We start from the raw sequence: 16,824 nt of genomic DNA, 5'->3' as shown, positions 1-16,824 counted from the left end.
CTACCCTACCGTCCCTATATTGCTTCCACACCAATCGCTGAGCTGGAAAACTAAGCCCTGTATATCTTTAGAGCTAGGCCCTTGATATGGAGGGGGTGAACATTGGTCAGTCCCCACTGTAAACTAAAGACAACAAGGGAGACAAACAGAGGGGGAAAACTTAACTTGGGCAGACACCAGAGAGATAACACCAAACGTCCTTCAAGGGCACCAGAGAGGAAGCTAGCCGACTGCTATAGCGCCAAGCCTTCACAAGGGAAAATGTGAATATCACCGGCGACTCCCTGAAGCAGACTGAGAGCTTATAAACACCCCAACCAGGGTGTGTCAATTAGAGCAGGAGGGAGGTTGCCGTTGGGTTCAAAAGTCAGAAGGATTAAGACAGCGTCTGCAGTGCCAAACGCAGTGACGTTCTGCAGCCAGATGAAGAGCGACTTTCTGTTACATTTGACACACCTGTGACAGTACCCCGCCCTTCTATGAGTGGCCACCGGACACTCAGAACCAGGTTTCTCAGGATAAGAGGTGTGGAATGAATGAACTAAACCCACATCCTATCCTCTGGACCATAACCCTTCCAGTGCACCAAGTATTGTGGGGAACAACGTTGAAGACGAGAATCTACAATCCTCGAAATCTGAAACTCCAGATTAACATCAACCATTATTGGGGGCGGCAATAGGGTGAGGACTCAAGAGATTTGACATATTTCTTGAGCAGAGACCTGTGAAAGACATTGTGGATCTTAAGGGCCTGAGGTAGCTCAAGACGAAACACTGCTGGGTTTATAATGGCGGTTATTTTATAGGGACCAATAAATCTAGGTCCCAGCTTCCAAAAAGGAACCTTCAACTTGATATTCCTGGTAGACAACCACACAAAGTTATTCACATTCAGGTCCGGACCTGGCAAGCGTTTCCTGTCAGCTATATGTTTGTACCTGTCTCCCATAATCTTCAAATTACACAGAACCCGCTCCCCCGCTTCACCCACCCCGCCACACAGAGGAGAGTGACGAAGCAAAACTTTCCTCCTCAGGATCTCCTGAAGCCCTTCCACAACTAAAAGTAACAAACGGTGGATGGTAACCATATGCACCGAAGAAGGGTGACCTGCAGGTAGATTCTTGACAATGATTATTAATAGCAAATTCTGCCAGTGGTAAGTAGGATGCCCAATCCTCCTGATTTTCGGAGACAAAAACACCTGAGGTAAGTCTCCAAATTCGGATTAAGGCGCACGGTCTGTCCATTCGGCTAAGGATGGAAGGCAGAGGAAAAGGACAGCTGCACCCCCAGTCGAGAACAAAACACTTTCCACAACTTGGAAACAAACTGGGTTCCCCAATCTGACACCACATCTGAGGGAACCCCATGAAGCATCACAATCTCATTTATAAACACCTGAGCAAGAGTCTTGGCATTCGGAAGTGCCGGTAATGCGACGAAGTGAACCATTTAAGTAAGCCTATCTACAACCACCAAAACCAACGTTTTGCCTGCAGATACCGGTAGGTCAGTAATAAAATACATGGACGGGTGTGTCCATGGCCTGCTAGAAAGAAGAGTACCAGACAGAAGGGTATGCGATACTTTAGAATGCACGCAAGTACAACAAGCAGATAGGTGTTCAACCACATCCCGATGCAACCCCGGCCACCAAAAACTACGAGAAAGGATGTCCGCAGTTGCCTTACCGCCTGGATGACCAGCAAGCACAGAGTTGTGATGTTCCTTAATTACTTTGCGGTGCAGATTAGATGGTACAAATAACCTTCCAGAAGGGCATGAGACAGGGGCGTCCCGCTGGGCCTCCTATACCTCACCCTCCAGTTCAGGGTACAATGCCGAAATGATTACCCCCTTCTGTAAAATCGGGGCAGGATTCTCATGGTCTTCACCACCAGGGAAGCTCCAGCACAAAGCATCAGCCTTGACATTTTTGACCTCTGGACGAAAAGTGATAACAAAATTAAACCTAGTAAAAAACAGGGACCATCTATCTTGCCTAGGGTTGAGATGTTTAGCCGATTGCAGATATGACAGGTTGTTATAGTCAGTGTTATATATGCACGGCTGGTGATAATGTCATGCACAGTGTGGGAAAGACTAAGTGCAACACGAAGGGATGAGTGGAAGGAAGCCCAGACACTAGGGAAAAGGGGAGTGGAGACCCCTAGGCTGATCTAATAACACCCTGCCTACCCTACCGTCCCTATATTGCTTCCACACCAATCGCTGAGCAGGAAACCTAAGCCCTGTATATCCTTAGAGCTAGGCCCTTGATAGGGAGGGGGTGAACATTGGTCAGTCCCCACTGTAAACTAAAGACAACAAGGGAGACAAACAGAGGGGGAAAACTTAGCTTCAGCAGACACCAGAGAGATAACACCAAATGTCCTCCAAGGGAACCAGAGAGGACGCTAGCCGACTGCTATAGCTGTAAGCCTTCACAAGGGAAAATGTGAATATCACCGGCAACTCCCTGAAGCAGACTGAGAGTTTATAAACACCCCAACCAGGGTGTGTCAATCAGAGCAGGAGGGAGGTTGCTACTGGGTCCAAAAGTCAGAAGGATTAAGAAGGCGTCTGCAATGACAAACGCAGTGACCTTCTGCAGCCAGATGCAGAGCGATTGTTACATCTGACACACCCGTGACAGCATCTTCAACATCATGGAGGATTTCAGAAGAACCACTGGTGGACACAGATCGAAAAGGGTCCCTGTGCAAGAACAATATATAAGCTCTTTCAGTCCAATAGCTCATCATAATGCACTATTCCATCTGTTTTGGAAATGGGCACCTTACCTCTTGGGGCCCTATGCAGCTGCACAGGCTGCACCAATAATATGCCTGCCCCTGAGGAGAACAATGACGCAAATAAACCAGAGGTCACACACTATAGTGGTAACGCTAATAATTAACATGGCGCCATCTGCTGTATGCTCAACACAGTCCCTCAAGCATAAGTCTGCAGCTGTTGAATACTCCAACAGCTACACAGTCATATGTACATATACAGACAATTAGGCACAATGTCAATATTAATTTGTCTCCAGGGGCATCCAATCTCATACTGTCATCATTTATAGGAGAAAGCACAAGAGGAATAGTGTAATTACAGAGTGATGGAGCTTGGCACATGACACTAAGGACAAAAATGAAACGATAGTAACAGCCTACCTCTATTGTCATCTGGCATGCAGCATATATAGTGGACAGGGTGACACCTAGCGAGAATCGTCTCTCTCCCCCTCCTACAGGCTGTATATATAATGCATTCTCAGACTGTGTCGCTTCCAATTAGTGTTGTATGAATGAAGAGAGCAAAAGGACAGATGGCTGTAGTGAGCCTGGGGAGTTGTGGATGTGTCACAGATGTGTGGAGAAAGTGTCAAGCACACTAACCTTTCCCTGTACTCCGTTTCATCTCAAAATGTAATGTATAATGAGCAGATTATATACATTTGTTGATGACATCACAACCTTACAAGGATACTTGAGGTTTTGAAGAATACAGTTAGTTCCATATATATTTGGACAGAGACATTTTTCTAATTTTGGTTCTAGACATTATCACAATGAATTTTAAACAGAAAAAGTCAGATGCAGTTGAAGTTCAGACTTTCAGCTTTCATTTGAGGGTATCCACATTAAATTTGGATGAAGGGTTTAGGAGTTTCAGCTCCTTAATATGTGCCACCCTGTTTTCAAAGGGACCAAAAGTAATTAGACAATTGACTCCAATTCTATTTCATGGACAGCTGTGGGCAATCCTTTCGTTATGTCATTCTCAATTAAGCAGATAATAGGCCTGGAGTTGATTTGAGGTGTGGTGCTTGCATTTGGAAGGTTTTGCTGTGAAGTAAATATGCAGTCAAAGGAGCTCTCCATGCAGGTGAAACAAGCCATCCTTAAGCTGCAAAAACAGAAAAAAAACATCCGAGAAATTGCTACAATATTAGGAGTGGCAAAATCTACAGTTTGGTACATCCTGAGAAAGAAAGAAAGCACTGGTGAACTCATCAATGCAAAAAGACCTGGGCACCCACGGAAGACAACAGTGGTGGATGGTTGCAGAATAATCTCCATGGTGAAGAGAAACCCCTTCACAACAGCCAACCAAGTGAACAACACTCTCCAGGAGGTAGGCGTATCAATATCCAAATCTACCATAAAGAGCTGCACGGTGCAAGCCACTCATAAGCATCAAGAATAAAAAGGCTAGACTGGACTTTGCTAAAAAACATCTAAAAAAGCCAGCACAGTTCTGGAAGAACATTCTTTGGACAGATGAAACCAAGATCAACCTCTACCAGAATGATGGAAAGAGAAAAGTATGGCGAAGGCGTGGTACAGCTCATGATCCAAAGCATACCACATCATCTGTAAAACACGGCGGAGGCAGTGTGATGGCTTGGGCATGCATGGCTGCCAGTGGCACTGGGTCTCTAGTGTTTATTGATGATGTGACACAGGACAGAAGCAGCCGAATGAATTCTGATGTATTCAGAGCCATACTGTGTGCTCAGATCATGAGATCAAGACTTCAGGCAGTCATTGCCAACAAAGGGTTTTCAACCAAGTACTAGAAATGAACATTTTATTTACAATTATTTAATCTGTCCAATTACTTTTGGTCCCTTTAAAAACAGGGTGGCACATGTTAAGGAGCTGAAACTCCTAAACCCTTCGTCCAATTTTAATGTGGATACCCTCAAATGAAAGCTGAAAGTCTGAACTTCAACTGCATCTGAATTGTTTTGTTTAAAATTCATTGTGGTAATGTCTAGAACCAAAATTAGAAAAATGTTGTCTCTGTCCAAATATATATGGACCTAACTGTAAGAGCTTGTTCAGATGAGCATATAATAGGTGTGTATGCCGCCCCTGTGCAAAATTAGTAGCATACAAATTCACTACTTTGATCCTTATTTCGGATCAGACTTGACCAATAAAAGTCAATGAGTGCATACATTTATTATTGGTCTTTCAAGGATCCATTAAAAAAATATTAACATAGGAAACTGTATTTCATTTTTCATTATTTCTTAAATTAATGTAAAAAAATATGGATGTCATATGAATGTACAAAATATACAGATTGTATACGGTTGACAATATGATTGAAAAATCTTTGTTTTTTTTTTCTGGGTAGGGCTGATTCATTAAGACTGATGTTGTGCATGCCAGTATTAATGAAGGGGCTCACTGGCGTACAATGCACCTAATTCATTTAGAGGCACACGCCACTTAATGAATTAACTGCTTCTCTTACAACGTGTAAATGCAAAAAGTCATAAAATTTTTGTGCAACTTGCAAATTGCGCAAAAATATTGCAACTTATTAAGGTGTTTTACTCCAGAATTCTAGCATTATCCTCAATGAATCTGGACCCATATATTTCTAATTTAAATATTTGAAGCTGTGGCCAGCACAGGTTTCAACTTAGGCTATGTAGAGGAAAGCAGAAGATATTTGGAATGGGGCTGTTCAGAAAAACTTTGGGGGAAACGGCGAACTTTATGGTGACCAAGAAATGAATATCCATTTATTCCCCAAAGTTACACTTTATTGAAGGGGTTGCTCACCAATGACTTTTTTTTAAATTCACAGCTTCTGCTTAGAAGGCATTTGTTATGTCATGCATGCGTCATCCTGCAACGTAATGACATTTCTTTATCTTAACAATCAGAAGAGGTGCCAGAATGTCACAGGTAACAGGAGGATTGCAGTGGCTACTAGACCACGGTCCTGCATATCTTTTCACTCAACTTTAATACCAGACCCGCTGCTACTTTTCCAATGCAGCTTAGGCCCATACTGGTCTCTGTACTTTGTATTTGTTTCAAATTATCTTTATTGTTTTTTTAATGGGGTGGGGGGATACAATACACACGATGGGATTAAAAACATGCAAGTAACAAGGTCAGTAGGAAATAAATGTGAATTTACAGTAGGTCAACCTGTACTTTGTATTTGGTCCAGAAGAGCATGTTCCCGCCACAGTCAATAACTGGCCACAGCAGTAAAGAGCACTGCCGTGTAATTGATGTTACATGTCCATTCAGAACAGGCTGTACAGAGTCTGGCTTTGTACTGCCCGGTTGGACCATACAGACATCTGACCACTGCAACCAATCACTGTTGCGTTGGTCACCGCTGCAGTCAATGATTGGTTGCAGCAGTCTTATGTCCAACCAAACCGACCAGGGAGTAAAGAGAATGGCGGTGGACCAGATAGCAAAGGAGTGTCAGGAGCAATAGATAGTTCTCATCATTATTTCCTGCTATTAGTGATACAGTCTCTAAGTTTAATATTATTCTTTATTTAATGAATTCTTTATTTAATACTTATTCTTTAATTAAGAGGTTGAAACCTGGGAGCATGAACTGCGGAGATCAGGACCAGAAGTGCCTCAACGCCATTTGACCTCAACCTTTTGTAGGTCGTGACACACTATCAGATATGACAGATGGTGTTGTGTTCACTGCATAGTGACAGTATACAATCCTCTTAAATGTAAAGACCAGTGATTTTTATTCTGTGATAGCCTCCCTTGATATGGTTTTGACCTTGGTACCAAGTTCTGATAAAAGTATGATATCCCCAGTGCCACCAGTTTTTAGTACTGCCAAAAAAACAACATGAAAGCAATCAAGAGCTGTATGTGGCTCACAAGCAACAAGTAAAGGAATCCAGTTGTTCAGAATGTCATGCTTGACAAAACCTTTTAGTCTTGGGGACAACCTTGCAATCAACGGTATCTGAACCCTGAGTAAATGGGATCCATTAGGATTATTTGTCTTGGTTGTTACAATTCTGTTATTAAAGCAAACCATGACACTAATGTGAACAGACCCTGACCCTTACTCCCTTGTACAGGGTAGAGTGACTTGCTGTCACGGGTGTGTCAGAAGTGACAGACAGTCGCCCTGCAGTTCGTTGCAGGAGATCTCTATGTTTGGCATTACAGACACCTTCTTAGAGGCTGTCTCTAGGACCAACTGGCTACCTTCCTCTGGCTAATTAACACCCTGGCCTAGGTGTATAAATACCTGCTGTGTGTCAGAGGGAGGTGCTGGTGATATTCATTACTCCTTGTGAAGGCTTGAGCGAGAGCAGCACTTCTTCCTCTCTGGTTCATGAGGACGTGTGCGCATTTGTCTGGAGTCGTCTAAAGCGAAGTCTGTCTAGCTTAACACAGTTGTTTTCATTTGTCTGCCTATCACCTTTCGGTTGCGGCTTTATATTCTGTCCCCTTTCTGGCGTTTCCTGCTGGTGATAGATTCATTTGGATGTGACATCTGTTGATGTTTGGAGCCAGTCTGTGAAATTCCAGCTAAAGGTTTTCACTTTACTGTTTCTTTGCTATACCTTGCACCTATCTTTTGTTTATCTTTAGGAATTAGTCAGTATATTTGTTAACAGTACTTGCTTTATTCTCTTTTTGGTATTTCAGAATTTATTTTACTCACTCTGGGTTCTTTCCTTTGTTCAGCACACTTCCCTTTTTTAGGTAATTCATACTCTGCTCTGCCCTCCGTTTCTTTAGGAGGAACGTGAAGCAACTCGACTGCCTTTTAGCTAATTTTGGTCCTAGTTGCCATTTTCTAGTCTGTGGTTAGGGCTATCTCTCCTCACGCAGGAACCACTAGAGACTGAGGGGTCAGAATCCCTTGTCTGTACAGGAACCTGAAGGGTCAGCTGCAGTTTTTTAGTATATTAGATATTTTCCTGAGTGAGTTGCTCCACAAGCATAACATTTGCATAGAGAAGGTATGGCTTCTTAGTATGAAGTTATACTGGTTCTATAAGTACTGAGTTTACCTTGGTGGAGAATACCTCTGTAAGTGGAGTCCAATCATATGGGAAAAAACCTCTGTGTCTATATTTTTTATTATTTTGAATTAATGTATCTTTGGAAATATCTTTTATTTGTAGTTCCTTTCCGAGGATTTTCAGTTAGTTTGCAGCCAGAGCTTTGCAGATGTGACCAGTTTAAAAGAAACATTTCAGCTGATTCATGCTGCCTGAACTATGAAAATCATGAATCATAGACCGGCCCTTGCATTCTAAACATCTGCGTAGAAGATCACAGACTAGTGTATTCCGTGATCCTCTGCGCAGGCGCCGTCGAGTCAAGGAGACTTTCTCCCATAGAAGGGAGGATAGTGAAGGGAGCAGGAATACAGCGTTGCAACTGCACATCACATCTATAATAAAGACACGAGGTGGGGATTCCTTATAGCCCCGGGGCTTGGAAAGGATCATTAACATAAAGATAAAATATAAGATTTCACAAAATAAGACTATTAATATGAGGCATACACGTAGGACTAGATTAACATTTCTATCACCTGTATGCCCATATTAATAGGCTATATACGTCCCAGGGGGTGACAGATTCCCTATAAAGGGAATCTGTCACCAGGTTTATGCTTCCCAATCTGAGCATAGCATAGACACAAAGACCACTTTATTACTTACTGTAGTTTTCCAAAGCTGTAGTTTTGATATCATTTTTTTATCTGCTAGTTCTTATGAACGCTGTCTAACCTCTCCCACACCATTGATTGACAGCTTTCTGCCTATCTGTTCATAGACAGAAAGCTGCCAATAAATGGTGAGAGTGTGGTGCTAGCCAAAACTACATAAAAGGGGCTCATCACTGAGGACTATCAGAACTGCTGCAGATACAAGCATTTTATCAAAAGTATAGTTAGATGCTCAGTAAAACTTATGGAGGGAATTGAAGCTCCGAGTTGCCAAGCGACAGCCTCAAAAACTAAATGATTTAGAGATGATTTGCAAAGAGGAGTGTTAGAACCCTCCTGTTTGTTTTTCCATCTTGTGTTTTGCGGTCACCTGACCACCTGCCTTTATATTTCAGCTCCGCCCTTTTGGCTGTGCTGGACTTCAGTGTTGTTTGACTATCTTTCTAGCCAGTTGCTTCGGTGCCTATCTCTGTCAGTTCGTTTGGTCCTTCTGGGACCTCTAGTACCTTTTTGTCTGTTTGTCTTTTTGTGTTCTGCAACAACTTCTCTGTTTAGGAGGTGTCCCATTTTTGTTCCAGTCCTTAGTTCTTTTAGGGACCCCTCCCCTTATGCTATAGGTCTTCGTTCAGACTAGCCGAGGACTAAGGCGGGTCTGTTTGCTAGGAACAGGAAGCCCGCTACATCGTAGGGATTCAGCTTAGTTTTACTGTAGGGACAGCTTTCCCCTATCTTTCCTTAGTACATGTTGCAGATCATAACAAGGAGTAGACCAAAATTCCTCCTGACATGGGAGCCAACCTCATCATTAACTACAAACAAAGTCTGACTGCTGTTCTTGCCAACAAGGGTTTTGCCACCAAGTATTAAGTGTTGCTTGCCAGAGGGATCAAATACTTATTTCTCACCGCAAAATACAAATAAATTTATCTAATTTATACAATGTGATTTTCTAGATTTTTTGGGGGGATATTCTGTCTCTCAATGTTAAAATTAACCTACCCTTAAAATTATAGACTGTTCATGTCTTTGTCAGTGGGCAAACTTACAAAAACAGCAAGGGATCAAATAATTATTTCCTTCACTTTATTTATTTATTTTTGTCAGTCAGTACTTGGGGAGGAAACCGTAGGGAGAGGTGGGAAGCTGTGGAGACATCATACTGTTTTTGGGGGCATTATCATGTTGGAGTTTTTGGGGACATCATGCGGTGTGTGGGTGGCTGCGGGGGTCCATAATACCAAGTGTGGGGAGCTGTGGAGTCCACCATACTTTACCGGTGGTGGCTGTTGGATCCATCACACTGTAGAAACCAAGAGACCTGAACTGGAATGTAAATTGGTGTGCATGCAGCATGTAAGAGCATGTTCACACATGGCCACTAAACAGTAAAAAAAACAAAGACAGAAATACAATACACAAATACCCTGCAGTAAATAAATAAATCGTAATAGTGCATGAAAATAATAAAGGGTACTTAGTTAACATAATTTTGATCAAAATAATGCGAAAGCCATCCCACCTCGTCACGGCGACCCTTATGGGACAATCCTAACTATAATATTTAAAACCTTACCGTTTGGTGACGTACATGTGGATAAGGGCAGAGAGACTGAACCAAAACAGTGGACACAGAGACATGGGGAGCAAGATGAATAAGCTTTCCAGCTCAAAGAAAGGGCAGCCACACCCTTATATGTGCTTGTACACATTAGACTGTGTGGAGAGTTGTGGATGCATTGAGTCCAGCTTACTGTGTAGGAGGCTATAGTGCTATCACATAGTGTGTGGGAGACAGTGGGGATCCATAATACTGTGTGGGTGGGTTTGGGTTGGGGCATATGGTCTATGTCTGGGGAGCTGTGTGGTTCACCATACCATGTGGGGGGCTGTGGAGGCCATCATACTGTGCGAAGGGGGCTGTGTGGGGAACTGTGGGGGCATCATGCTGTGTGGGGAACTGTGGGGGCATCATACTGTTTGGGGAGGTGTGGGGGTCATCATACTGTGTGAGGGGTTTGCGGGATCCATCATAATGTGTGTGGGAACCTGTGGGGTCCATCATACTTTGTGGATGGGGTCCATCATGTAGGGGCAATCATACAGTGTGTATGGGTGGATGTGGGGGCATCATACTATGTGGGGAGCTGCGGGGTCCACCATATAGTGTGTAGGGGGCTGTGTGGGTGTCATACTGTGAGTGGGGGAATAATTCTGTGTGTGAGGAAGCTGTAGAGACATAATACTGTGTGTGGAGGTATTATATTGTGTGGGGGCTGTGGGGACAACATATGTTGTGTGGGGGCAATCATTATGTGTGTGGGAAGCTGTAGGGTTCACTATACTGTGTGTGTGAGGGCTGTTGGGTCCATCATATTGTGTGAAGGCATCAAACTGTGTTGGGGAGCTTTTGGGTCCATCATGCTGTGTAGAGGGCTGTTGGGGTCATCACACTGAGTGTGGGGGAGCCATTGACGCGCCCCTGGGCCTGTGTCGCGCTGCGTTGCGCACGCGGGAGCTTACCCGGAGCCGGATCTTTTGAGGGTTGTAGTCTCGTGGCGGTGATCCGGTCCGTGCCCAGGGAGTCAGACTAAGTGGCGCTGTATTAGCGGTAGATGTTGGACGACTACGCCACCCGTTGAGTACAGCTAAGGAGCTGCTGCTGCAGGGCAGACCGCTGAGGCCGGTGGTAGGATTGTGCAGCGTGATAGTATAACCCCCAACGGGAGGGGTAAGTCCTCAGGGCAGCCGACGTGGATGATGGGGGTAGCAGGAACCACTCGGAGAGGGTACGGTGTAGTTCAGGGTCTTTACTGGTGACAAAGATAGACCCTCCCGGAGTACTGGCTAGCGATTGGGGCCTGGTCAGTCCTTGAGCAGATGGGATCTCCCCTGGCCAGGCGGAGTTGTAGGCCTCCCAAACTAACGATACTCTTCTGGCTACCTTGCTAGAGGCGGGTATAAGTAGCCCACGTCCCTGAGTGTACCGTGTGGTGCTCACCCGTATGGCCGGTGACTCGGGGCCTTCTAGTAGCTTCCGCTCCACGACGGCGGTGCTGGTCCCACGCGTGTGACCGTGCCTTCGGGTTTCTGGGCCAGAGGACCTGAAATCCCCTGCCGGTCGGTTTCTGCTGCTGGGTAGGAGTTAGTCCCCACAGCCTCGGACTCCGGGTCCGGTGATAGCTTCTCAGTCAGGGCGAGCTCTGCAGCTGCCAGCCCTTGACTCCTTATAGCACTGCTCCCACAGAGCTCCTGATGTTCTTTTCCTATATCTGCTTCTCTTCTCTGTCTCTACTTCTTCTCTACTCACTAACCCTGCCTCAGCCCTAGGTTTATATAGGGGAAGTTCTTCCCCTCCCAGGACTGGGCAGGAGGTGTGGCATGCACAGGATCCCTGACCAAGAGACCTCCCACCTGCTCTCAGACATAGCATTGCTGTTACTGTGGAAACCAGACCCCTGGGGTGCCACATTCCCCCCTAGTGAAATTTAGTACTCCGGGACTAAACATATTTTTAGAAAAACATAACAAGGTATAAACAATAATAATACAATAAGAAAAACACATAAAGATGGTTACGGCGTGTCCGCAACCGGGTGCAGTCTTTGAAGAAAAGCAAGGTGTCCATTTCACCAAAACAGGGAGTCGTAACCAGGTAGGGGTCTGTCCTGCCCCGAGTCCTGAACAGTCTTTAGTCCATTCCTAGGTTACGCTCCAACCATGTACAAGGATTCCCGGTAAATCCCCCAAGGACTCCTATAAATAACTAGAAACACATAATTATACACAAGCAACAAGAAAAACAGGTAACCACAAATAAAACAATTTATACACTTCAAATCCTCCAACGTGCGGGTAACTGGCCTCTAGTGGCCCTAGTGGACCTACGGAGCTGACTGTCTAGCCCTGAACTACAGGGTGTAGGAGCTGTCAAGGGTAAACTGGGCAGCTGTCTACCGGCTCTTTGGCTCACTAGGGGTACGGCAGGCTCACTATAAGCAGAGGGTTGATCCTCCTGTTCTGCTTGTGTGGAGTCTTCTGCCTCCTGGACCGGCTGCTCTTCCAGCTCTACCTGTTGCTCCGTAGGCACTTGGGATGCTGGTTGGAGGAACGTGAGGACGGGTACCACAACTGCACCATTGACTTGAGTCCAGGACCGAGGGAAGTCTCCGAGCACAGTACTAACCATATCTTCCCTTTCCTCTACGGGTCGATGGTCTTCTTGTTCCTCTTCAGGGTTCCGTAGCTGTTCAGGACACTTCTTCAGGTGATCCCGGGATACAATGGCTATGGTCTCCCCTCCGTCTTTACTGATGGTACAGACTTTCGGGTTCTCGTGGCTTGAGGGCAGTACGGTGTACGGGTCCTTCTCCCACTGGTCGTCCAACTTGTGGAGCCGTCTTTTCCTCTTCAAGACCTGCTCTCCGGGTACCAGGGGAACAGCGGGAGCATACTGGTTGTAAGTTTTCTCTTGTCTTTCCCTAGCCTGACAGAGACTTCGCTCCACGCTCTCCTGTACTTTCCGGTACTGCTGCTGCCTCTCTGTGTCCCAGTCTGCTTCTGGTGAAGTGTCCTCGGGTGTCAGGACTCCCATTTCCAGGTCAACAGGTAACTTACCAGGTCTCGCCCTCATTAGGTAAGCCGGGGTACAGTTGGTGGAACCTACCGGGATGTGGTTGTATAGGTCCACCAGATCGGGCAGCTTCTCAGGCCACAGACTGCGTTCTTCCAGGGGCAACGTTTTCAGGAGATCCATTACCACCTGGTTCATTTTCTCACAAAGTCCATTAGTTTGCGGATGATAGGGTGTCGTCCTTATCTTCCGGCAGCCATACAGATTGCAGAACTCCTGGAAGACCTCCGCTTCAAAGGCAGGTCCCTGGTCCGTCAGCACTTGGTCCGGGTACTCGTGTGGACGGCAGAAGTGCTGCTGGAAGGCTCTAGCTGCTGTTTGAGCCGTTAAGTCCTTAACGGGGACGACAACCAAGAACCGGGAGTAATGATCCACAATGGTTAACGCGTAGACGTAGCCACTTCTGCTTGGGGTCAGTTTTACATGATCCAAGGCTACCAGTTCCAACGGCTGCCGGGTGACGATGGACTGCAGGGGAGTCTTCTGGCTGGCACGGTCCTTCCTTCTTAGGTTGCACGGGCCACAGTCTCTGCACCACCTCTCGATGGTTCCCCTCATGCCTACCCAGTGGAACCGCCCACGCAGCAGGAACTCCAGCTTCTTCCATCCGAAGTGTCCAGCCCCGTCGTGGTATGCTTCCATCACCATGGCTGCGTCTCTCCGTGGCACCACTACTTGCCAGATTAGTTCATGCGTCCGGGAGTTAACCATTCTGCGGCACAACTTCCCCTTGTAAAGGAACAGTCGACTCTTCTCAGCCCACAGTTGCTTGGCTTCCTCCGGAGCATCTGGGTCAAGGCGAACCTCCGGCCGAGTCAGCATCTCCTTCACCAGCCGGACGGCAGGGTCACTGTCTTGCGTTTCCTCCCAGTTGTAGTGAGGCAAGGGGTTAAACGTAGCGGCTTGCTTACTCCTTACCCGATGGGAATACTGGATAGTCCCATGACGGTGGAACGCGGGGAGTTCGACTTCTTCCAGTCCCTCTGGATCTTCTCCTACGTCCGGTAGGTTTGGCATCCTGGACAGGACGTCCGCGTTGGTATTGGAGCGTCCTGCCCGGTATTTGATTGTGAACTCGTAGTTGGACAGACGGGCCATCCATCTCTGCTCTAGGGCACCGAGTCTTGCCGTGTCCAGGTGTGTCAACGGGTTGTTATCCGTGTACACGGTGAACTGGGAAGAAGCGAGGTAGTGCTTAAAGCGTTCGGTGACTGCCCACACCACTGCCAGGAACTCTAGCTTAAATGAGCTGTAATTCTCAGGGTTTCTTTCGGTGGGTCGCAGTTTTCGGCTGGCGTAAGCGATTACTCGTTCTTTCCCCTGCTGGATCTGGGACAGTACGGCTCCTAGCCCGATGTTACTTGCGTCGGTGTAGAGGATAAAGGGCTGGCTGTAATCAGGGTACGCCAGGATTTCATCCCCCGTGAGGGCCATCTTCAGCTGGCGGAAGGACTCTTCTTCTAACTTCTCCCATCTGAAGGGTGGCTTCTGGTTCTTGGCCTTCCGGGACTGGCCTATCAGGAGGTCCTGCATAGGAGCTGCCTTTTTGGTGAAACCGGGGATGAATCTGCGGTAATAGCCTACCAACCCGAGGAACTGCCGCACTTCCTTTACACTGGAGGGACTTGGCCATTCCTTAATTGCGGTGATCTTATCAGGGTCGGGAGCCACTCCATCAGCGCTCACCACGTGTCCCAGGTACTGCACCTTTGGTTTCAGGAGGTGACACTTGGAGGGTTTCACCTTTAGGCCGTAGCTTGCCAGAGCTTCGAACACTTCCGCCAGGTGTTTCAGGTGGTCCTCATACGTCTTGGAATATACGATGACATCGTCCAGGTACAACAGGACCGTCTCGAAGTTTCTGTGGCCCAGACAGCACTCCATTAATCGTTGGAAGGTTCCTGGTGCATTGCAGAGTCCGAACGGCATGCAGGTAAACTCGCTAAGTCCCATCGGGGTGGTGAATGCGGTCTTCTCCCGGTCCGCCTCTGCTACAGGAACCTGCCAGTACCCACTAGTGAGATCCAAGGTAGAGAAGAAGTTAGCAGATCTTAAAGCAGCCAAAGACTCCTCTATCCTTGGTAAGGGGTACGCATCCTTGTGTGTGATACGGTTGATTTTCCGGTAATCTACACACATCCTCATGGTGTTGTCTTTCTTTTTGACTAAGACTAGTGGAGCTGCCCAGGGGCTACAGCTATCCCTGATCACCCCAGCCTCCTTCATGTCTCTAAGCATCCCCTTGGCGTGTTGGTAGTGTGCAGGGGGTACGGGTCGATACCTCTCTTTTATGGGAGGATGGTCTCCCGTGGGGATGCGGTGTTCTACCCCCTTGACTCGCCCGAAGTCTAACGGGTGTTTACTAAACACTCTCTCGTACTCTTGAACCACCCGATAGACTCCCTGTTTCTGGTGTGAGGGAGTGGAGTCAGTACCCAAATGTAGTTGCTGACACCAGTCCTCCATTGTTTTCTGAGAGCCGTTACCTTCCTCCGGGGAAGATGGAGGCAAGGGTTCTACGGACTGTATGGAATCTTGATTGATGGTATACAATTTGGCTAGCGTGGCATACCGGGGCAGGTACACTTCCCTCTTCCCGATATTTATTATGCGAACGGGCACCCTCCCATGGCGTACATTGACCACCCCCCGTGCTGTCAAAATGGTGGGCCTACTGTCTGAGTAAACTGGTTCTACCATTGCCTGGTAATCTCTACCTCTCAGACCAATAGCTGCCCGGCACCAAATCATCATTTCACTTTTCGGGGGCATGGCAATAGGGAAAGGGTCACACATTCGCACGCTACCAATCTCACCACCGGAGAGTTCTAGCTGTTGCCGTCGCATCAGTGCCCGGATCTCTTTCTGGAGCACTCGCTGCTGGCCGGAGCTGGCGTTCTTGGCAACCTGCTGTAAAAGGAAAATCACCTCTGCAAGACAATTTTCAATTACATTAGTTCCTAGAGTTATCTTTGGGTGACTCTCGTGTTTGTCAATGTCTACAATGATCAGTCCCTGTGCTGCCAGTTCGACTCTACCGATTTTAATGGTCACCTCTTTAAATCCAATCTGTGGCACGGGCTGACCATTGCTGGCGATGATACTCAAGTCGTCGTCAGAGTAGCGGGTGATATCCGAGTCATTCCAGTACTGCTTGAAGAGCACGTACGGGATGGTGGTGACCTGTGACCCGGTGTCCAGTAGGGCACTCATAGGAATGCCATCCAGTACCACGGGTAAGACTGGACGTCCTCCCACATATTTGTCGCGCCAGTTCGATGGGCCTGGTGATCTTTTTCCTGGGGGTTGGCCCTCTACCCCAGGTTGTGCCAGTTTAAAGGACAGTACCTTGCCATATGTCCGGGTTGATTGCAGCGGCGGCAGATGGGTCGTCCGTCCTCGTTGTATCGGTCGCTGGGTCTTCCTCTGGCCGGTGGGGTCCTCCTTGGTCGACGCCACGGGATGTCCTCCGGTCCGGATGCCAGCTGGATCTTCCCTGGAGTGGAAACCTGTAAAGACTGCACAGTTCGGGTTAGCGCAGCAACGCTTTTAGCTAGCTCTTGGACCTGATGGTGAAGGTCTGGAGCCGGGTCATTGTTCAAAGCCTGCGCATCAGCTCCCACAGGCCCTGTCGACAAGGGCGCCGCCTCCTGGTGGTAAGTGGTAGTGGGGCGTCTGGGGGTCACAACGCCA

This window comes from Phyllobates terribilis, unplaced genomic scaffold, assembly GCF_046119375.1.
Source record: "Phyllobates terribilis strain yellow unplaced genomic scaffold, ASM4611937v1 Scaffold_5__5_contigs__length_657084704, whole genome shotgun sequence".
NCBI lineage: Eukaryota > Metazoa > Chordata > Amphibia > Anura > Dendrobatidae > Phyllobates > Phyllobates terribilis.
This window is presented reverse-complemented; position numbering follows the sequence as displayed.